The 22039-nt window shown below is 47.4% G+C and overlaps 1 protein-coding gene across 3 annotated transcripts in view; it reads left to right on the top strand.

Moving 5' to 3' along the window:
- The window catches only part of LOC119974893 (muscarinic acetylcholine receptor M3-like), a 549971-nt gene that overhangs the window by 213583 nt on the left and 314349 nt on the right, over window positions 1-22039 (top strand). Inside the window, exon 1 of one of the 3 annotated variants that reach the window (XM_038814238.1) lies at window positions 6919-7127. The exons of the other annotated variants lie outside the window; for them this stretch is intronic. The gene's annotated coding sequence lies outside the window, so the exon portion shown is untranslated. Of the gene's footprint in view, window positions 1-6918; window positions 7128-22039 lie in introns of those variants that run through there. 3 annotated transcript variants of the gene reach the window in all.

Here is a 22039-nt window from a genome sequence, read left to right as displayed (position 1 = left end):
TGTTCTCATGCTGCTCCTCCCTGTGGAATCACCTATCTGGCTCCACCTGCAAGGGCTCTCTGCAAGTTCTGCCCCACATTGGGAGAAGGTGTGGGGTGGCATGTCTGCCTAATGCATGCCTGATAAAGTAAGATTAATATTGCTTCCAAGTTGCCACGGCACATTTGTGAGGACATGGGAAAAAAATCTCAATTTTACTAACAAGTGGCCAGAGGTTGTGGCAGAACAGAGTGCTGCACAGATTCTAATCTGTGCATTTAGTGCCAGGATTCTGTATATCAGCATTGCTTGGTGCACGGAGAAGTAGAGAGGTCTTCAAACTGGTGGTGGGGGGGAGGGGATGGGAACGCTTAAGCTCACAGAGCAAAAGGATATGTCAGCATTGCAGCTATTTAGGTTATAATACCCAGAGTGTGACAGGAAGGTACAGAGTGTACAAACATTTTTTTAAAAGCAGAAAATAAGGGCACAGCGAGAAAGAATAGTAAAAAAGCAAAATTAATGGTTCTTTACTAAAGGCACTTCGTATTCGGCACAAAATAAATGAATTCAGGGCACAATTTGAGTTCAACGGGTATGATCTTATGGTCATTACAGAAACTTGGTTACAAGGAGAATAACGCTGTGAACTAAATATTATGGGGTATGTGACTATTTGTAAGGATAGGTAGGAAGGAAATGGTGGGGGGTGGTAGCTTTGTTCGTAACGAGATGGAATAAATATGACAGCAAAAAATTAAATGTTAGCCAAAAAGTAAAATGTAGAATCCAAATGGGTGGAGGTGAGAAATAACAAGGGAAAGAAGACACTGGTGGGAATCGTCTACAGGCTCCCTAACAGTAGTTATATTGTAGAACGAATAATAAATCAGTAGATATTGAGGGCATGTAAAAAAGGCAGTACATTAATCATGGGTTACTTTAATCTTCATGTGGATTGGGATAATCAAATTGGCAGAGGTAGTCCATGAGGAAGAATTCATAGAGTGTATCCAGGCCAGTTTCCTTGAACCTATGTTGTGATCCAACCAGGGAACAGTCTATTTTGGTCTGTTAATGAGGCAGGTTTAATGAACAATCTCAGAATAAAAGATCCCTTAGGAAACAGTGACCATAACATGGTAGAATTTAGCATTCAGTCTGAGAGTGAGGAATTTGGGTCAGAAACAACAGCGCTAAACTTAAATTAGGGTAATGACGAAGGAATGAGGGCAAAATTGGCTAGTGTGGACTGGGAAAGGAGTTTCGCAGAAAAGGCAGTTGATCAGCAATGGCAGATGTTTATGAAAATAGTTTGTGACTCACAACAAAGATCTCTCCCAGTGGGAAAGAAGGAGTCTAGGAAATAGATAAATCAACCATCGATAACCAAGGGAGTTAAGGATAGTATTCAACTGAAAGAAAAAACTTTAAATGTGACAAAGATTAGTGGTAATGCAGAGGATTGGGAAAGTTTTAAAATACAACAAAAGATGACCAAAAAAAACAAAGAGGGAGAAGATAAACAATGTCAATAAACTAGCAGTCTGACTTTCAGGATCAAGGTAGAATTGTACAAATTGGACAAAGAGGGAATTGTTATTCTGAAGAGGGCATTGCCACCTCTCAGATGCATTTGTGGTTTGTTATTGCGAGATGCAGCAACGGTCCCCAAAGGACCTCTGGAAGGAAACACTAGCAAAGACATTTGATGTCGTGGGTGACCTTTATGGGATTGCCTCTCAGTGCTGGTGGTCACAGGTCCTCAAGGAGAAGCTGGTAGATACGAGTAATCAGATTCTGGGATCTCGATGTTATCAAACCCATGACTCAGGAGCAAACCTGCTGCCATGTGGGCCTCACCATGGAGAGGAAACAACTGAGCATGCTTCTCATCCAGTAGCCTCATGACCATTAGGGTGTCCCTTTAGTCAGCCAATTGTGCTGGCCTTCAACACTACCGACCCGAAAAGATCCTCCTCCCACTTCAAGGATTCACAGTTTCAAAGCGACAGCATTGTATAGCAGAGAATACAACAATGTCATGCATAATGTTTCAGATTTGCCCCACCATCTTCTTCCCTCCCCTTGTCACTATTCAACTTCCCCCATTCTCTCCTCTATGTTAGCCTTAAACCTCACCCCATTAGCCTTGCACCTAATATCACCACCTACCTCCATATGCCTTCTCTGTTTTCTTCTGCTGTACCATTGTCCTCAGTTCAACCCCAAGGACCTCACCTTAGACTGCACCGGTGTAGCCCTTGAGGACCATCTCATGATAGCTGCCTAGAGACTCCTACTTGCAGCCAATCACAGGGCCTCCCAGAACTAAGAAGCAAGGCCCTTCCCTCCACCCCATGTCCTTGCATTTCCCTCGCTGCCTCCCTCACTCCCTCAGACAATGTGTCTTCCTTCACTGGTAACCTCGTACCAGTCCACGCTTAGTCTGCCTCCAGCCTCACTTCCTTCTCCGGTGGTCTTGCCTCCTGTGTCCAGCTTCTGCACAGCGTGTACCACTGGGACCCAATCTCAATCAAGAGGCTGGCATTTGTGACCAGTCCCCAGAAGCCCAAAGCAGCAGCTAATCACATCAAAGTCATGGCAGACGTCGACCTCGCCAGGTGCCCACCACTTTTATGCAGTCATAGATGTACACATTCTAAGTTCTCACTGGCAGGAATATTAATTTGGAGGTGGGGGGGGGGGGGGCTTAATTCTGGCGAGCTGGCCTTTACCGTGCATGACATGCTAATGCACACAAAATGGCTTCCCGTTCATCAGGAAGCTCAACCCACCTTTAAAGTCCCGAGAACATAATTGCAAAGTTCATCCCGCCGCCGCAAAAGTGATCTTTGGCCTCACGCCAAATTTACTTTCTCCCCGCTGCTGACGTGGCCAGAAGATTTTGCCCTTCATTCGTGATTAATGCATTCTTTCTCTCTCAATTTTGTGTATGTTCCCATTGATTTCGTAGGATTACATAGGATTTTCAGCACAGAAAGAGACCTTTCTGCCAACCAGTCCATGTCAGTGTTTATGCTCTATCTGAGCCTCCTATTATCTTTTCTCCTCTAAATCCACCAGTGTAACCGCCCATATCTTTATCCATCATGTCCTTGTCCAGTTTCCCCTCAAATACATCTGTATGATTTGGTTCAAACAATCCTCGTGCAGCAAGTTCCAGATTTTTACCATTCTTTGGATGAAGAGATTTCTTCTGAATTCCCAATTGGATTTCTTGGTGACGATTTATATTGGTGGCTTCTACTACAATCTGCCTAATATTTCTGCACTGCTTTTCCTTCCAGTTTTTGAACTGCTGCAATTTCTGTAATATTTCTCTCCTTGCTTTGTTTAACAATTGTCTGCTTCAGAGTAAATATTTTTCCTGTCTTCAGCTGCTGTAACTTTCTCTATTTTATTGTGAGAGGCTCTTACTCAGTCACTCCCTATCCCAATACAATTTTTGTGCCGTGTTTTTCTCTTTCTGGATATCTGGTTGCTTTATTTATCCGTTTCTCCTTCTCTGTACTCTGCTCTTCTTTAATTCAACCCATCCTGTCTTTTCTTATCCACATGGTGCCTAATTGTCAGCAATATAGTCCGGCCATCCCTTCTTCTCTGATTGGCCCTCCATCCGCCTTCCCCCCGTATCCCCCACCCCTCCCGCACACCATCCCCCCTCCCCCCACCTCTCAGCCCTTTGACTGGGCTAGAATGAAAATAAAAGAAAAAACATGTGGGTGGCACGGTTAGCACTGCTGCCTCACAATGCCAGGGACCCAGGTTCGATTCCGACCTCAGGTGACTGTGTGTGGAGTTTGTACGATTTTCCGTGTCTCTGTTTCTCCCAGGTGCACCAGTTTCCTCCCACGATCCAAAACTTTGCAGATTAGGTGGATTGGTCACGCTAAAATTGCCCCTTCATGTCCAATGGTCAGATGTGTGTATGGGGTTATGGGGATAGCGCGGGGAAGTGTGCCTCAGTAGGCTGCTCTTTCAGAGGCTTGATGGGCTGAATGGCCTCCTTCTCCACTGCAGGTATTCAGAGATCTTTCAGGAGCATCCCTCTGTGCTCACTTGTTATTTATTTCCTCGTATCTGTTAAATGCAACATTGTTATTCAACCGCACAAGTCTGCTTCTTCCCAACCTTAGCCTGAAAGTAAGAAGTTTAAAAAAACAAGCGTTCTCTCATGGAAAATGCATCTCCTTGTCACTAGTGCACTGCCGAATGCTAGCAACAGTAGAAAAGGGTGAAAAAAATGTCACAGCTCAAGGAGACTTGATTAGAATCTTTGCTTCACAATTAGGTTTCATGTTAAATCTGCTTTTCTTATAAAGCTGCCGTGAAGTGTCAATTTAAATAGGAACCTGTTTGCATTGGCTGTGCAAAACAGCCTAACAGGCATTTTAATTTTCCTTTTTGCATTTCACTAACGAGAAAAGTAGATGTAATTACAGAAGGCTGAAAAAGAAATTGCAATGCTTGCCTTTGATGGTACCGGGTGTAAATGTGTGCCCCAGATCCCCAAGGACTAAGAAAGCCCCAAATTGATTTCCTGCTCTGTTACTGAATTAGGTCTCGTGTGACTTTCGACCGGGGAAGGAAGTAGTGAGTCTGATTTACCAGTGCCGCTCGCTGTTGTGTGCTCTCTGCTGGATGACAGATGAGGACATGATCCAACTTGATTGCAGCGTGCCCATCAGCAAATGCCCTGGGGGCACCCACTGGCCTGGGCTTGGACTTGGAAGATGATCACTGTGGTGATATGCATCACTGTATATACACAAGGGTTAATGTAAATACACTACAACTAAGTAACCACTGGAGGGAGCACCAGGGATGTCATGACATGCAAACATACAGCTAATGAACACATAGAATAGGACACGACCAATGGGCAGTCAAGACACCCAGAGGTGACACTACCACAAGGGGGCATTACACAACCCATATAAAAGGACAGGGCACACATGCTCTTTTTCTTTCCACAGGTGACACTTAGAGAGTAGGACAGGGGCAGATCAGAAGCATTACACCCACCACGTGGCTTGGAGCAGACTGGTTAGTTAGACTGAGTTACTATAGCAAGATTAGCAGGATAATCGAATTCATAGAGAACTATGCTAGTGGTTCAATAAATCACATTGAACTTACTTCAAAGTCTGGAGTATCCTTTGGTCAAAGCTGCATCTAGTTGCAGCCTGTGTTATCCCAGAGTACATAACACAACAATTACTTGCACAAAAGGGCTGTCGCACCAGGGCTAGTTGCCACATTCTCGAGTGGAAGGATTAGGAAGGAAAATACAGTAGTATTCTGGTTAATCGATCGCAATTAGCCATCAATTAGTTTCAAGCTGTAATTCAACCCTAGAGTACTGTTGACATTTAGAACCTGATTAAGCTTCTTGAATGTGGATTGTAATTTCCATAGAATGCACAATGGGATTGCAGCTCGCAAATCTTCTTCACTTGTAAAATATTTTTTAAAATTAATACGAATGATCTCCAAGGGTTAATAAGTACTCTGCTGAATTACTTACAAATGAGATTACGGAGGAATCACTACTAAGGCTGTGATTGACCATTGTGGGTAACCATTAAGACTTATACTTGCTTGGTGGGTTGTTTTTAGAATGTTAATATGACCCCCTCGTATCACTGCATTAAGATTCTGTTCACATGAACGACTGCTTTTGGAAGTTGGAAAACTGTTGAGAGGTTTGGAAGAGGTTTAATTTTAAAATGGCAATTGATTTTTTCCCCCTCCCATTCGTAACAAATTAGTGAATGGAAAACAAGGGCTTAATTGAAAGGATGAGGCCTCAAAGATGTGACAGTACTGGGCACTTTTCTAAGCCAATGCCAGTGACAGGTTTATCCTCACTGCTTAAAAAGAATGATTACACATCTCCTCATCAATTATTGCTTGAATATACAGCGGTTCTGTTGGAGCCTTTCATATAATTGGAAAGCAATATTTGGCAATACCAAGCAGAATGATGCAAAAGCCTTCTATGTTACATTTGGGTTGTGGCAAGATGATAAACTTATACTTTTTCCTACTTGCAATGTTTACTCCTTATGGATTGCAAACCGGTTTCCTCCCACAGTCTAAAGAAGTGCAGGTCAGGTGGATTGGCCATGCTACATTGCCCCTCAGTGTCTAAAAGGTTAGTTGGCGTTATGGGGACAGGGTGGAGGGGTGCAGTTAAGTAGGGTGCTCGTTCCAGGGGGTGGTGCAGGCTCGATGGGCCGAATAGCCTCATTCTGCATTGTAGGGATTCTATGATGGTTCTATACTGAGCGACTTTAACATAGTTTTTTTTAAATTTAGATTAGCCAATTATTTTTTCCAATTAAGGGGCAATTTAGCGTGGCCAATCCACCTACTCTGCACATTTTGGGTTGTGGGGGCGAAACCCACGCAGACACGGGGAGAACGTGCAAACTCCACACGGACAGTGACCCAGAGCCGGGATCGAACCTGGGACCTCAGCGCCGTGAGGCGGTTGTGCTAACCGCTAGGCCACCGTGCTGCCCTGACTTTAACATAGTTAGTGTTTTAACTCACATCTGTAGCTACGCTACCAAGTAATAGTAATTATTTTAAACTGTGCCCGATTGGGAAAAGCAACCAGTCTGTCAGAGGCAGGGTCAATTGCATATGTGTATGTGCGTGTGTGTGTCTGTTATCTGCTGCCGCAGTGTATTTCAAAAGCTGACAGGAGTTGAAAATGACCTTTGTCCATGAGAGGTGAGCAAATCTGTGACCTCAGCAGAGCAGCACAGCTGGCTGCTTGGTACATCAACATTCTTCATCTCTCCTTCAACTCACAGTATGCATATAGATCAAGGAGGTGTGCCAGCCATGACATCACGAGCAGAGCAACAAATCAGCCCAGCACATGGGCGGCGGCAGTCCACAAGTGCCTGAAGGCATTCCAGTACTCGTCAGTTAACCAGGGGTTCGAAGCCAAAAGCAGTCTGTAGTGGGGAAGAGTGCTTAACTGAGAGGAGGCACCACAATGAGGGGGGGCTCGTTAGAACTGGCCCGGCTACTGGTGGATTAATGGACACAATGGGCCAGCCAAGTCACACACCTCGCATCCAATTCGCAACTGCAGATGAGGGGGAAAGGTAAGAAGGCGCTTCTTTCAGCTTGTTATTTGCAGCCGTGTGCTGAACAGTCGCACAAAAGGCTATTCTAATTGTAACGCGACGCCGATAGTGTTTGCAAAGATATGCTGCATTCCTGTCATCTGGGGTGACAGACAGCTGAAGTGTTGAGAATCTATGGCACCCAAACAAGGCTCTCCTCCCCGGAGCCTGTGCACGCTGCACCGCCCCTGGAACGCTGGACTTTACTGAAGTTTTGATCGGAGCCCAGTTGTCGCTGTCACAGCCTCAAACCTTGCTGCAGCTGTCAAACGCGGCAGAGCTATTTCCTATTCCCCTTCCTTTTCTTCAATAGTCATAGATAATTTAGGATTGGCATTTTGGAGATTTTTGCAGCGTGTTTTGAGGGGCAAGGATATATATTTAAACGATCCAGCATTGACGAGATCAGGTAGCTACACTGTGCAGAATCCAATGGAAGGCTCCAGGTCACCTCAAGCCCCCACCCCCCACATTGGAGGGGTGGGCAGAGCAACGGGCAGCTTTCAGCGGGTGAGCTTTCCCCATTGAGGTTAATGTCATTCCGGTCTCCTGACATTTGCACACTTTCGATATAAGTGAAGGAAAGGGACGCAGAATTTTGAGTTCAGAACAACTGTGGGGTCTTCAAACGGGGCACCCCACACCTCGGCTCCTCAGACAATTACAGCTGAGACCCAGTCACCGCTGCAGGGGATGAATTGCACAGACTGACTGGTGGTGGAGGAATGCTGAGTTTCAGAGAGTGAGTGTGGAAAGTTGTGTCAGTCACGCTAAAACTGCCCACGAGAAAAGGGTGGGAAAATGTAAAGCTCTTCTCACCAAACCGCCCCCCCCCCCCCCCCCCGGGATAAAAAGCTGCGTGAATACCAACTCATTAATTACTGCTTGCAGCCACCCAGACAGTGCGCCGGTGTGTGGCTGTTGACAGCCTGACAGGATCTCCCGCTCTCTGCACTTGACTTCGCCACTCGCACCAACTAAAAACAGCAAATGAAAGCGCTTCGTCCCGTTCCCAGCGGCTGCCTTCCTCCCCGATTGGGTTGACGCTTTTCCCGACTGAACAATCCGCACTTGACAGAAAGCAAACTGGTCGAGAGATTCTGAGGAAAACGGGACAGGCTGCTTCAAAACTGCTGGGGCAGGCGACGTCCAGAAGCGGCTTCTTTGAACTGAGCGGTCGGAGGTTGACACGACTTGTGGACGTCCACAGCTCGTCTTTGTCGGGCTTTCTTCTTCGCTTAAAAAGTTGGAGTGTCTTTGCACGGATTGACCATTTCAGTAAGAGTCGTACTCGGCAACCAACCATCCCCGCCGATTGCAAAGCGCAAACTGAATTTAAACATTTGTCAAATCGTACTTTTTCACGCAGGTAAGTTGATGCTGAAAAACAATCAGCAACACGTGTCGAATTGTTCTGAAAATCATGGATTGTTTTACATTAATTATTTTTTGTTTAAAATAAGGTGTGATGAGATTGATATCGGGAGGGGGAGTGGGAGGTGATCTGATTCAGCTGTCAAGACAGTTAACTATCTCTTTGGGTGCCTGCAATGCAGTGTCATGCGTTAGAGGGTTGGGTGACATCTGATAGTCCCTGGATTATTAAAGTTGGCGTGAAATAATAGATAGTGATGCTTCCGAGGTACTGATTCAGAGTAATTGATACATATCGGGAACGTCATCGTGCATCAAGGACAAATAGTCTGTTCATCGGCTGTCCTCCATCAAACCAAAACCCCAGAGCACCCTCCTCATGAATTATGAGGGAGATGCTCTGTGTGGTGTGCCCACAGAGACCAGGGGGAATCTAGATTTCGAGCTCTGCTCTGACCTGGCTAATCTCAATTTGACTGCAACAAGTGGCTCTGGTCTTCGAGGGATGGGGACGAGGCGGGGGCGGGGGGGGGTTGTTGGAAATTATCCGTGAATTCTGCCGCTCACTGGAAGATGACCCTTCAGTGTGTGCGAAATGTCTTCAACGCCATGTGCAGCCTCGACTGTGAGGCAAGCACCCGCTGTCAACTAGCCTGACGCGACCAGCTAGCTGCCTGTGTTCACAGAACAAGACTGGACATATGATGATGTGCTGCAGAGCACTTCGTACCTCTGGAATTCTACCTCAGTAACAGTCCACACAAATATTTTGAGAAAGGGACTGGAAGCTTCTAACAAAATGAACTGTATCAAATACATTTTTTTAAAAACACGTGAAAATGTGCTGTTACCGTCTTACTGTAGCAGAGTCGAGCTCACAATTTTAAATGGCCAAGTGTCTCTCTCTTTATGATGCAGTCTGAACCCTCTTGGCTATATCAATGTGGTCACTCACTGTTGGGTCGCAATTGTTTTCTACATACTTATTCCTCTTGCAAATAAGTAAAATATATTGTTTTGTTTAATATTGTCCAATGACATTGTAATTTTTATGGGAATGACATTATCATTCAGAGTTTATGACTATGTGCAGTGTTACACAACATTCTTATCAGGAATATTCTGCACAAGTACATAGCTGCCGGTTAAATTATACTACCCGGAATGGCAACATAATCTTGGAAAACATATTTAAGGATCCAATAAAGTAACTGAGCCCAAATATAGGAATATCTTTCTGTAGTGGAGGCAATTGTTAAAGGAAAGGCAGAAATTTACCAAGTATCCATGTTGTGTGAATTCAAAATGGAGGGGGCATTGCTTTCTCTGAGCTGCCATGAATTAACCATAACCGTTTGCCCTTAATTTAGGCAACAGATGAGAGAGGTAGTTATTCGTAATGACTCCATTGAAAATGTTATTTTTACAGCTTGTCGGGTTTAACAGTTACCCTCCAAACCCATTTATATCCATAATATATTTCTCACTGAAGAAATCCTGGATTGGCCAACTATGTGGAACTCCAGAGCTGATCTGTCATAACTTGACAGTTCTGTGGAAAAATCCTTCCTCCTGTCTCCTTGTATACCTTTCTACTTTTAACAACCAACGGTCTCCAGTTTAACAGCACTTAAGGTCATCCGTTTATGACTCTCACAGGTGAGGAAACTTTAACTTTTATTTTGGGCTTCATTTTAAACCCAATGCCAACTCACTGCATCTTAATTCTCTTCTTTTCAATTTCCACCTCCTGTCGTCCATCCCGTCTCGCCCACAGCTTAACATATTCTCAAAGTTATGGACCAATACATTCATAAATGTTTAATGGTTGCAAATGTTTATTTAATTGGCAACAATCAGAAGAGAAAGAACTGATTTTTTTCCTCTACTGTGCTGCCTGCAAAGGGGTTGGACAGCGATGAGAACAAAGGCATGCTTGGGCATTAAGGCCTGTTGCCAAGTTTAAGCCCTTTGAAATTACCTCCTCCACCTTCCTGACACCTCTGCCAGCTTCCTCTTTCCGCTCTATCACATGCAAATGCTTGTGCCAGTCCAATTGCCTCGTCGCACCACTGTCTGCAGCAGGAAAATGTGACGATAGGTTTACAGTAAGTCTTTCAAAGGATGGGAAAGGATTAATAGTGGCCTGAACAGCAACCTCAACCTTTTTAGGCTTCATCCAAGGCCAAAGGAAACAAACCTTCAGCTCCTTTATGGATCTGAAATTCGCGGAGTGACAGGAAACAGAACACAATTCATGGATGTGTTTTGGGCTGGAGGATGGTTTGTAGTGGAGTTCCCTCGGGATCAGTGTTTATATATACATATTAATGACCTAGACCTTGGTATACAGGGCACAGTTTCAAAGTTTTCAGATGATACAAATCGTGGAATCATTTTGAACTGTGAGGATGAGAGTGTTGAACTTTAAAGGGGCATAGACAAGTTAGCGGAATGGGCAGACAGGTGGCAGATGACATTCAATGCAGAAAAATATGAACTGATTCATTTTGGTCAGAAGAACATGGAGAGACGATATAACATAAATGGAGAGTGTGGTGGAGGCAGGTTCAAATGAAGCATTCGAAAGGGAAGTAGACTGTGATCTGAAAAGGAAGAACGTGCAGGGTTACGGGGAATGGCACTCGGTGAGTTACTCATTCCGCAAGCCAGTGCAGATACGATGGACCAAATGGAATTCTTCTGTGCCATAACAATTGTGACTCTTTTGTTTGATTGATTAACCTCTTGTGTGGAAGCAACTGTCCAATAGACATTAGTGTTGTCCACCTCTTCAGAGGCAAGCTGATGGACAGGCTCAGGAAAATGGACTCTGCTGACCAAGAGGTCAACACGCCAGGCAGAATTCCTGCCCCAACATGAAGAGGAGAGGCCAGCTGCAAAGTGCCTTGCATTCTTTTCTGGTGACACAACAAATAATCTGCAGGTGCAGTGTCTCAAATGCAGCTGTTTAAAGATTGAAGTTGTCCAAGTGTTTGGAATGTGGCATGCAGCAATTTTAATTGAGTAAAGGAAAATAGACCCCCCCCCCCCCCCCCCCCCCCCCCCCCCCCCCCCCCACCAAGGCAATTCAGCATGAGGATCCTGCACATCTGCGCCCGGTACCCAGGTAGTGTACATGACTCATTCATATTGGCGCAATCTTTCATCCCCACCATGTGCGAGGGATGCCCCCCCCCCCCCCCCCCCCCCCCCCCCCCCCCCCCCGGCCGGCTGGCTGAGGGGCTGGTTGCTGGGCGACAGGGGTTACACGTTGCGGTTGTGGCTGATGACGCCTATACGGAGGCCACTGACCGACGCGGAGAACCGCTACAACCATGCCTATGCAGGGACCAGGGGTGTGATCGAGAGGTGCTTTGGGCTGCTGATGATGCGCTTCCGGTGCCTGGACCGCATGGAGGGGCCCTCCAGTACCCGACAGATAGGATCGGCCGCAACGTTGTGGTCTGCTGCGTCCTGCACAACATAGCCCAGCAGAGGGGCGATGGGCTGGAGGAGGGGGAGGAGCAGCAGGACGAGGCGCAGACCTCCCCAGATGAGAAGGATGGGGGCAATGTTCAGGACAGTTGGGCTGGATATGAACATAAGAACTAGGAGCAGGAGTAGGCCATCTGGCCCCTCGAGCCTGCTCCGCCATTCAATGAGATCATGGCTGATCTTTTGTGGACTCAGCTCCACTTTCCGGCCCGAACACCATAACCCTTAATCCCTTTTTTCTTCAAAAAAATATCGATCTTTACCTTAAAAACATTTAATGAAGGAGCCTCAACTGCTTCACTGGGCAAGGAATTCCATAGATTCACAACCCTTTGGGTGAAGAAGTTCCTCCTAACCTCAGTCCTAAATCTACTTCCCTTTATTTTGAGGCAGCAGTGCTAACCACTGTGCCACCGTGTCGCCGTAACCACTCTATTCTGAGATAGAAACATAGAAAAAATAGGAACAGGAGGAGGCCATTCGGCCCTTCAAGCGCACTCCGCCATTCATTGTGATCATGGCTGATCATCCAACTCAATAGCCTAATCCCGCTTTCCTCCATATTCTTTGATCCCGTTTGTACTAAGTGCTAAATCTAACTGCTTCTTGAAACCACACAATGTTTTGGACTCAACTACTTCCTGTGGTAACGAATTTCACAGGCTCACCATTCTCTGGGTTAAGAAACCTTTCCTCATCTCTGTCCTAAATGATCTACCCGATATCCTCAGACGGCATCCCCTGGTCTGGACACACCCACCATCGGGAACATCCTTTATGCATCTACCCTGTCCAGTCCTGTTAGAATTTTATTGATTTTTCTGAGATTCCCCCCCATTCTTCTGAACTCTAGCAAATACAATCCAAACCAAGATCCCCCCCTCATCCTTCTAAATTCCAACGAGTACAGTCCCAGTCTACTCAACCTTTCCTCATAATCCAACCCCTTCAGATCCTGGGATTAACCTAGTGAATCTCCTCTGCACACCCTCCAGTGCCAGTATGTCCTTTCTCAAGTAAGGAGACCAAAACTGAACACAATACTCCAGCTGTGGCCTCACTAACACCTTATACAATTGCAACATAACCTCCCTAGTCTTAAACTCCATCCCTCTAGCAATGAAGGACAAAATTCCATTTGCCTTCTTAATCACCTGTTGCACCTGTAAACCAACTTTCTGTGACTCATGCACTAGCACACCCAGGTCTCTCTGCACAGCGGCATGCTTTAATATTTTATCGTTTAAATAATAATCCCGTTTGCTGTTATTCCTACCAAAATGGATAACCTCACATTTGTCAACATTGTATTCCATCTGCCAGACCCTAGCCCATTCACTTAACCTATCCAAATCCCTCTGCAGACTTCCAGTATCCTCTGCACTTTTCGCTTTACCACTCAGCTTAGTGTCATCTGCAAACTTGGACACATTGCCCTTGGTCCCCAACTCCAAATCATCTATGTAAATTGTGGGCCCAACACGGATCCCTGAGGGACACCACTAACTATGGACGGGAGTCTGCCCACCGTTACCGGCTGGGCCAGCGGGCACAAGACAGGTTGATAGCAGTTCGGTTCACGAACTAGGGGGGTGTGGGAATTACTGAGTATGGGCACAGACAGCACAGTACAGCACAGTACAGCACCAGCCTATCACCCTCAGCCCACCCGCATGCACACCATCCCTCTGTTGCACATCCACCTGCGGCACAACAGCCGGGCTCACACGGTCGCTGGTGGAAGTGTGTCTATTGCAGGTCATGGAGGATGATGACAACCTGCTCTACGATGAGCTCTGGGCTCTACATCGTTGGACAATGTCTGACGCATGGCCACAGTACCACCCTCCACCCGGACCATCCCTGCATGCGGCCGTTACACTCCAGCGCACGGTCCCGTTGTCTGCCCAGGGGGGCTGGCGAGGGCTACCCGGGGGGAGGGGGGAACACTCACCTGAGGCCGACGTTCTATCACCCCTCACACACACACTGGCGCTCACCTCACACCGCACCCCTGCACGCATTGGACAGAGCACAAAGGCAGCTTCTTTAGGTGTGAAAGTGATTTTAATAACAAAACAGTTCATGCACGTACCCTAGCTCCTATAACTAATCTGTGCCCTGCACCCATGCCAACTTACTCCATGTCTAATTGCCTGGCTTTACAGGCCCTATGACTAGGTCTAGGTGGTTCCCCAGACAGGACAGTAGTACTGGAGGTGGACTCCTGTGATTCCTGCCCTGTGGCTAGGGACCCCTTTGGCGGCCGTTTCCTGGGGCGGCCCAGCCTAGATGGGCCAGGCTGCGGCTCGGGCGACTAGGATGGCGAGCTGCCAGCCTGTCCTGCCTGTTGCCCACCAGATACACCTGGGACGGAAGTGGGGAGAGTCCGAGGTGTCGCGGTGCTCCGGGATCTCCCCTACAGGGGGACCTGGAATGGGCCCCAGCACCACCTCCTCCCTCGGCGTGCCCGATGGTTCCCAGGCCTATACATGGGGCGGGGATGCGAACGGACTGAGCAACCGGCACCCCTCCGACACCTGGCTCTACCAGTCCTGGAGCCCTGCCCTGGTATCAACAAGGGTCTGCAAGTTGGTAGCCATGGAGCTCAGGGAGTTGGCCATCCCATCTGTGTCTGGGCGATGCCGGCCAGCACCTGGGCAATGGTGCTGATGCCCTCAGTGATGGCCTGCTGAGAATGGGCCACGGCGTTGAGTGCCTCTGCGAACTGCTGCTGGCTCTGGCTCATGGCTGCCTGTGAGAGGACAGCCATGTCCTGGGCCACGGACGCTGCCTGCACGGAAAGCCCCAGGCCTTGCATGTTACAACCCATGTCTGACACCGTTGCCCCATTGCCTCCATGGGGGACACCATCCGTGTGGTTTCGGCCTGGGTGGCATGCATGACCGGCACCACTCCCTGCTCCTGCACACGGGTGGACTCCTCCACCTGGGTCTGCAGCTGCCGCAAGCCGGCCGTCACTCCCTTTGATCGTCCTTTAGTCTGTGACTGCATCGGGTCTATGGGTGGATGTGGTAACTCCAGGAACCTGGGACCCATCTGGGCAGCAGATGGTTGCTTGCGCCGAGCTGCCCTCTGAACGCCTGGCCCCTCAGCTGCTCCTGCCTACACCTGCTGTAGCGGGACGGCTGTGTTGTGTACACCAGTTAGTGTCCCAGATGCCTCATCGCTAAAGTGTCCAACCGAGGTGAGTGTCTCTGCGATGGTGGAGGGAGTAAGAGATAGCAGTGGACTAGTGTCATGCTCCTCCTCCGACCCAAAGTCCAGAGTCCCTGGAGTGGTGACTCCTGTCCATCCGTCCCCTGTGTGTGGGTGTCGTGTGCGTCAGTGCCGTGTGCTTCAGTGTCCTGTGTGTTAGGGTCCTGTGTGTCGGGGTGTCCTGTGCGTCGGTGTGTCCTGGGTGGGTGTGTCCTGTATGTAGGTTTCCTGGGTGCTTGTGTCCCATGCATCAGTGTCCTGGGTTGGCTGCGACGGGGGCTTGTTGCTGTGGCTGCCCTCCTCGTCGCTGGGTGTGGCCCGCCGGCGTCGCCACACTCACACTAGATGGGGTTGGCGTCTGCCTGGTGCTCCGGGTCTGTCCCTGGCTCGTGGTCACCCTGGAACGTCCTGGGGGCGTTGTATACCTGATGGGCCGGGTCTGTCCCTGTCTCATGGCCGCCCTGGAACGTCCTGGGGGTGGTCGGCATCTGCGAGGACGGGTGGGTCGACATTTGGTCCTGCAATACACAATACAGCATGCATGGTTAGACATGCAGACGGGTTTATCCGACCCGAAGTCCAGAGTCCCTGGAGTGATGGCTCCTGTGCATCCGTCCCCTGTGTGTGGGTGTCGTGTGCATCAGTGCCGTGTGCTTCACGGGGGATATGGGGGAAGGGGGGAAAGGGGAGCAGGCCGTGGGGGGACTCACTTGGGGGTGAGCCCTGCGAGGTCCAGGGCCCTCTCTTCATGAATGGCGAGTGGTCGCAGTTCGGGTGGACCCCTCCGGTTGTTGTGAGCGCGCTTCTCCTGTGGGGGGGCGGGAAGGTGGCAGGGTAAAGGGCAACAGTGTTAGGCAGACATATACATGCGGACCAGCGTTTGTGTGTGTATATTGGCAGAGGTTCACAACCTATCCTGCCAATGCAACCTGCATGGATGGATGCAGCCATGTCGGTTGCACCTAGGGCTGTGCCTCCCATCGGGGGTGGGGGGGAGGGGTTACTCACCCTGGCTGCCCTGACAACGTCATTGACATGCGTGTGACACTGGACGCCTGTCCTTGCTGTTACGGCCACAGCACTGACGCCTCTGCCACCTCCCTTCACAGGCGCCGGCTGAGGCGTGGAGTGACCCTTTGGCCGTGTCCAGGGTAAAGGGCCTCCCTCCTCTGCTCCACTGCGTCCAGGAGCGGGACGCGCTCCTGGAACCTCGGCGCTGCGCGGCGAGCGGCCATTTTGCCAGGTTTCCGGGGGGGGGGGGCATCTTTTGTGCTGCAAAGCCACGACGTCCGTGACGGGTGACGCTGTCGCGAATGGCGTCACGCCACTGCTAGCCCATTCCTGGCCGGAGAATTTGCGACGTTCGGGGGGGCCCGACGCCGGGGTTTTTGGCACTGGCGTCAGGCCATCGCGCCGATTGACGGAGAATCCCACCCATTATCCCTCTTCTCTTGATGTGACCTCTAGTGGCAGCCCAGTTCATTGCCACAAGTGTCCTTCCCACCAGAGGGAATGGTGGCTGTTGGCATCTTGTCATCAGAACCGAGGCTCTCTGTCCCGCAAAGTTGGCTCAAAGTGCTGACGCTATGAGGCAAAAAGTGGAAACGTTGAGCAGGTGAATAAGCGATAAAAGGCAGAAAAAAATTAATTCCGAGCAGGCATATGATTAAATCGGGACGAGTTGTGCAATCACCAGAGGAAAGCTGCGATCATCAAGCAAATAGAAACAAGACTTAAGACATGAAAGAAATCTAATATGTGTGAGGAGTTGGGGAAATGGGAGGGGTGGAAAACCTGAGGCAAAACAGAAAAGGTTGGACAATCTTTTCACATAATCATAGAATAACTACAGTGCAACGGAGGCCATTCGGCCCATTGAGACCGTACTGACCCTCTGAAAGAGCACCCTACCCAGGCCCACTCCACCGTCCTATTACCGTAACGCCACCTAACCTTTTGGACACTAAGGGGCAATTTAGCATGGCCTATCTACCTAACTTGCACATCTTTGGACTGGGAGGAAACCGGAACAACCAGAGGAAACCCACACAGACAGGGGGAGAACATGCAAACGCCATACAGTCGCTCAAGGCCAGAATTGAACCTGGGTCCCTGGCATTATGAGGCAGCACTGCTAACCCCCTTGCCATCCTAGCACTTTAGGTAGATTGGCCATGATAAATTGCCCCTAAGTATCCAAAGATTAAGAGTGGTTACGAGGATAGACCGGGGGATTGGACGTGAGTAGGATGCTCTTTTGGAGGGTTGGTGCAGACTCGATGGGCCAAATGGTCTCCTTCTGCACTGTAATGATTCTATTATCTCAACAGGTCTGAAATCATCTGTGGAGAGAGAAATGAGCTAACGTTTTGAGTCTCGATGACTCATCGTTCAAAGCTTTTGACAAAGTGTCATCCAGGTTCAAAACATTAGCTCCCTTCTCTCTCCACAGATGCTGTCAGACCTGCTGAGATTGCCCAGCATTTTCTCTGTTTTTGTTTCGGATTCCAGCACCTGCAATAATTTTCTTTTAACGATGGAAAGCCTGAGGACCCGGTATCAGAAAACATGCAGCGCTCACTGCCATCATAGACAAGAGAAAGGAGACAGTTTTCTCAGGATAAAACATTGCAGCGTTGCCATGGGGGGATGCACACGATCTTTGTTTGGGCAAAATATCTCATCAGTTTTAATCGCCACTGTTGATAATACGTTCTGTCATAAATTATATATAATTTGAAAATTATGCTGAAATATCTTGCCTATATATCCCGATATGTGATGGACAGCACACCTGACAATGGCTGGGGTGGGGGAAAGTGGGTGGGGAAAGGGGAAGTTTTTCATTCGCATGGATAATGTATCAGCAAATAAGCATCAGATGAGGTTTCTCACTGATGTAGGAGAAAATGGCAATGGTAAATATGCCTCTCTCACGCTTCCTATCATTTACAATGCAGGAACACAGCGTGCAGGAACTGCCTGTTAGGCTGAGAGGAGAATTTGTTGCTGGAAAGAGAAGGATGGGCCTGTGCAGTGCACACTGCGTGTGGCCATGCACAGGCCCCACTTACAAACAGTACAATTTAAAGATCACAAACAATTTCACACAGTGTCTCGATGCAAGTGACCTGTTTCTCCCATGACGTCAGACCCCGGGGACTAGTGCAGATTGCCTTTGGCCCCAGGCTGTCCCACCTCCCTAAGGGGGGGCTGGGTAACTCGCCTCCCAGATAGTGATGACAAAGAATTTTGTCAATAATATCAGAATTGAGGGGACAGACTCGGTCAGGGTGAGAGTTTCATCCTTTTGAAAAAGCGTTTCAGTTATGGAAGTAAATAAGCAGAAAGTGTAGGCCACAGTTCACAGATACACACGCACACACAGTTTGACGAGATTCACTTCCTGATTATCAGCTCCATCGTGATCTGACAATATCTCATGATGACAGTGTCCTAATAATGACGTTGAAATAGAATCAAGGATCAGGATTAATTTTCCATTCGCACCACTTTGCAATAAATCAAACCATGTAAAGAGGAAGCTTCTCGATATGTCATGGAGAAATGAATTCTTTGATGTTCTGAGCAATATGACATCGTTTCAGTATCCGGACTGTGCTGATTAATGTGGCAGATGATTAGGGATGTTTCAAGTGGCCAAAATACTCTCGGTTAAGACAGATAAAACACCCAAATGTCTGCTTGACTTCTACACTCCCCTCTTCCCCCCCCCAAACTTGGGAACCATAGGAAATCTCTACCCCAGAGGATTGTGAAGCTTTATAATTGAGTACGTTCAAAACAGAAGTTGATAGATTTTTAGATATTAAATATATGAAGGGATCTTGGGATAGTGTGGAAAGACGGTTTGAGGTAGAAAATCAGTTGAATGGCAAATTTTTAGATATTAAATATATGAAGGGATCTTGGGATAGTGTGGAAAGACGGTTTGAGGTAGAAAATCAGTTGAATGGCAGAGGAAGCTGGAAGGGACAATAGGTCTACTCCTCCTATTTCCTACATTCCCTTCCAAAAGTTCATCAATGATTGTTCCTTGGAGCAAATGGGCGGCACAGTACCACAGTGATTAGCACTGTTGCTTCATAGTGCCAGGTGCCCGGGTCTGATTCCCGGCTTGGGTCACTGTCGGTGCGGAGTCTGCACATTCTCCCTATGTATGCGTGGGTTTCCTCCAGGTGCTCCGGTTTCCTCCCACGTGTCCCGAAAGACATGCTTGTTTGGCGAATTGCACATTCTGAATTCTCCCTCAGTGTAGCCAAACAGGCACCGTGTTGTGGCGACTAGGGGATTTTCACAGTAACTTCGTTGCAGTGTTGCTATAAGCCAAGTTGTGATACTAGTAAAGATTATTATTATAAATATACCTGAAGAGGGCCCAAGGAGGCTTACTATTCAAATACTTGGCCTTCCATTGCAAATGTGAATCTGTTAGCTTTTCCAAGTGTTAGCATTTTCTGAGAATGCTTTTTAAAAAAAAAACTGCGAGAGCAAATATTAAGCTCCAAGGGTATCTCTAATAATAAAATAAGAATTAGAAAACATGTCTCAATCTTTTGAACTCTAATTTTATTGTGTTCTGCAATCAGTTCTCCTCCAACACCATAGTGCACCTGTATCCCCTTTTATATATAGATGTGCAGTCTATCAAACAATAAGTGTGGTCCATTAAACAATTAAAGCTCCAATTGTAACTTAAGCACTGGGGAATATTAACTCTTTCCTAACAGATTTCCCCTCTTAAAGAAAATAAATCTTGAATTTTGACATAAATGTCCATAGCACAAATATATAGAGTTTTTTGACAATAAATGCACCCTTTTCCCCTTTCTCAATTTTATTTACCCACCCTCACATTCTCTTTCATTTAGGAAAAGGCGACTTCTTCAGCAATTTATAATGCCCCTTTTTTTCATCAGACAGTCAGATAATGGGTAAATGTGATCAAATGACTTGACCTTGTAAAACTCCCTGTTCTCTAGCATCTGTTTTTTGGCTTGCTGTGTGAATTTGTAGTTTATTTTCCTTGATGCTTTTCATAGAGTAGATATTCTCCCAAAGTGACATTGTCTATGTGACACACTACAGGTATGTTCCTGAATACCATGTTCCATTCAAAATTTCAGTCAGGGTTCTGGATACAAAAAATGCCATATCTACTGCCTCCAAGGGCAAGTGTCACCACTGCCAATGTATCAATATATAAGTTCCAACATGAGGGACCTTTTCCGTGCATATCCGTCTGTGAAATGGAACTCATTGTCCCCTATCTGGGATCTCTGTACACCCCAAATTCTTTCCAACATTGTAGTTTTTTACTGCTTTTATTCATTTATCATTGAATTTAGAACATAGAACATAGAACAGTACAGCACAGAACAGGCCCTTCGGCCCTCGATGTTGTGCCGAGCAATGATCACCCTACTCAAACCCACGTATCCACCCTATACCCGTAACCCAACAACCCCCCCCCCCCCCCTTAACCTTACTTTTTAGGACACTACAATTTGTTGGAAACCACTAAGACTTTTTGATCATTCGGCTTCTGTTCCTTACAGCATTCCTAGTCTACACCATATTTCTTCACCTTGTTAGGCTGTGCCCCGTTTCCTGCCTTATATCACATTCTGGACTGTTGCTGCTTGATCTGTCCCTCCTATTATGAGATATTCTTTCAATAGTTCTTGATCTCTTTCTATGGGCATGTTCACTGCCAGATCTACTATCCCAACTGACACTACATTTTTGTGCTCTCCATTTTTGTACTTCATGTTCCCAATCTATGGGCCTAACCACCTCCCCTTTAACTTATTATTCAACCAGTTTTTATATTTTTATATTTTCTGGTGACCTTCCCTGTGCTACCAATGATAGTTTATTCCTTCCACTTACTGGCCCCTTTTGGCAAGTATGTCACATTAGTGCCAACCTTTGGCAATTGTCCTTTGGGATAAATAGCCTCATCTGGTTAATGAGAATTACTCTGTCCCTCTTCAGACACCCTATGGGATTCTCTGCCGGCGGGATTTTCCGTTTTGCCGGCGCCCGGGGGTTTCCCGATGGCGTGGGGCTGCCCCACCATGCGAAACCCCATTGGCCAGCTGACGCAACGGAAAATCCTATCAGCGGGTCGAGGCTGAAAAGTGGCGAGGCGGGGCGGCGAATCCAGCCACCTGTCAATTTCTGCGATCTGGTCCTCATAATTCCACTGTGTGGTTTAGTACAGTGGGCTAAACAGCTGGCTTGTAATGCAGAACAATGCCAGCAGCGTGGGGTCAATTCCTGTACCAGTCTCCCTGAACAGGCGCCGGAATGTGGCGACTAGGGGCTTTTCACAGTAACTTTATTGAAGCCTACTTCTGACAATAAACGATTATTAATTATTAATTAATTCTGTAACGTATGTGTATGAAAAATACCTGGTTCCTCAGAACTTTCAGTTAGTCCGTTTGAGTGTACAAACTTGTAATCTGTGCCCACCAGTCTTGACCAGTGTACCCAAACAGTCTGGTTTCCATGCTGCAAACGTAATGTTTTACGATCTGTACCTATAACCTTTCCTGGACCTTTCCACTCATTAAATCTATCTCTTTTTTAGTATGCTGTGTCTCCCTGTTTGAAAATAGTTTCCCATGGCTGTACATTGTGCCTCAAAGCTCTCTGAATTCTTTCTGAGATTTCTGCTTTAAGGAATGCTCTCCTGCCCACGTGCAGTGCACTCAAATGCTCGTAAAAGATAGAGCTAATCGTAATCCCCTCCCAAGCTAGAGGATGACGAT

Source organism: Scyliorhinus canicula, chromosome 1 (genome assembly GCF_902713615.1).
Source record: "Scyliorhinus canicula chromosome 1, sScyCan1.1, whole genome shotgun sequence".
Taxonomy (NCBI): Eukaryota; Metazoa; Chordata; class Chondrichthyes; order Carcharhiniformes; family Scyliorhinidae; genus Scyliorhinus; species Scyliorhinus canicula.
Note: the sequence above shows the minus strand (reverse complement) of the source record. Positions and strands in the feature narration are given on the sequence as shown.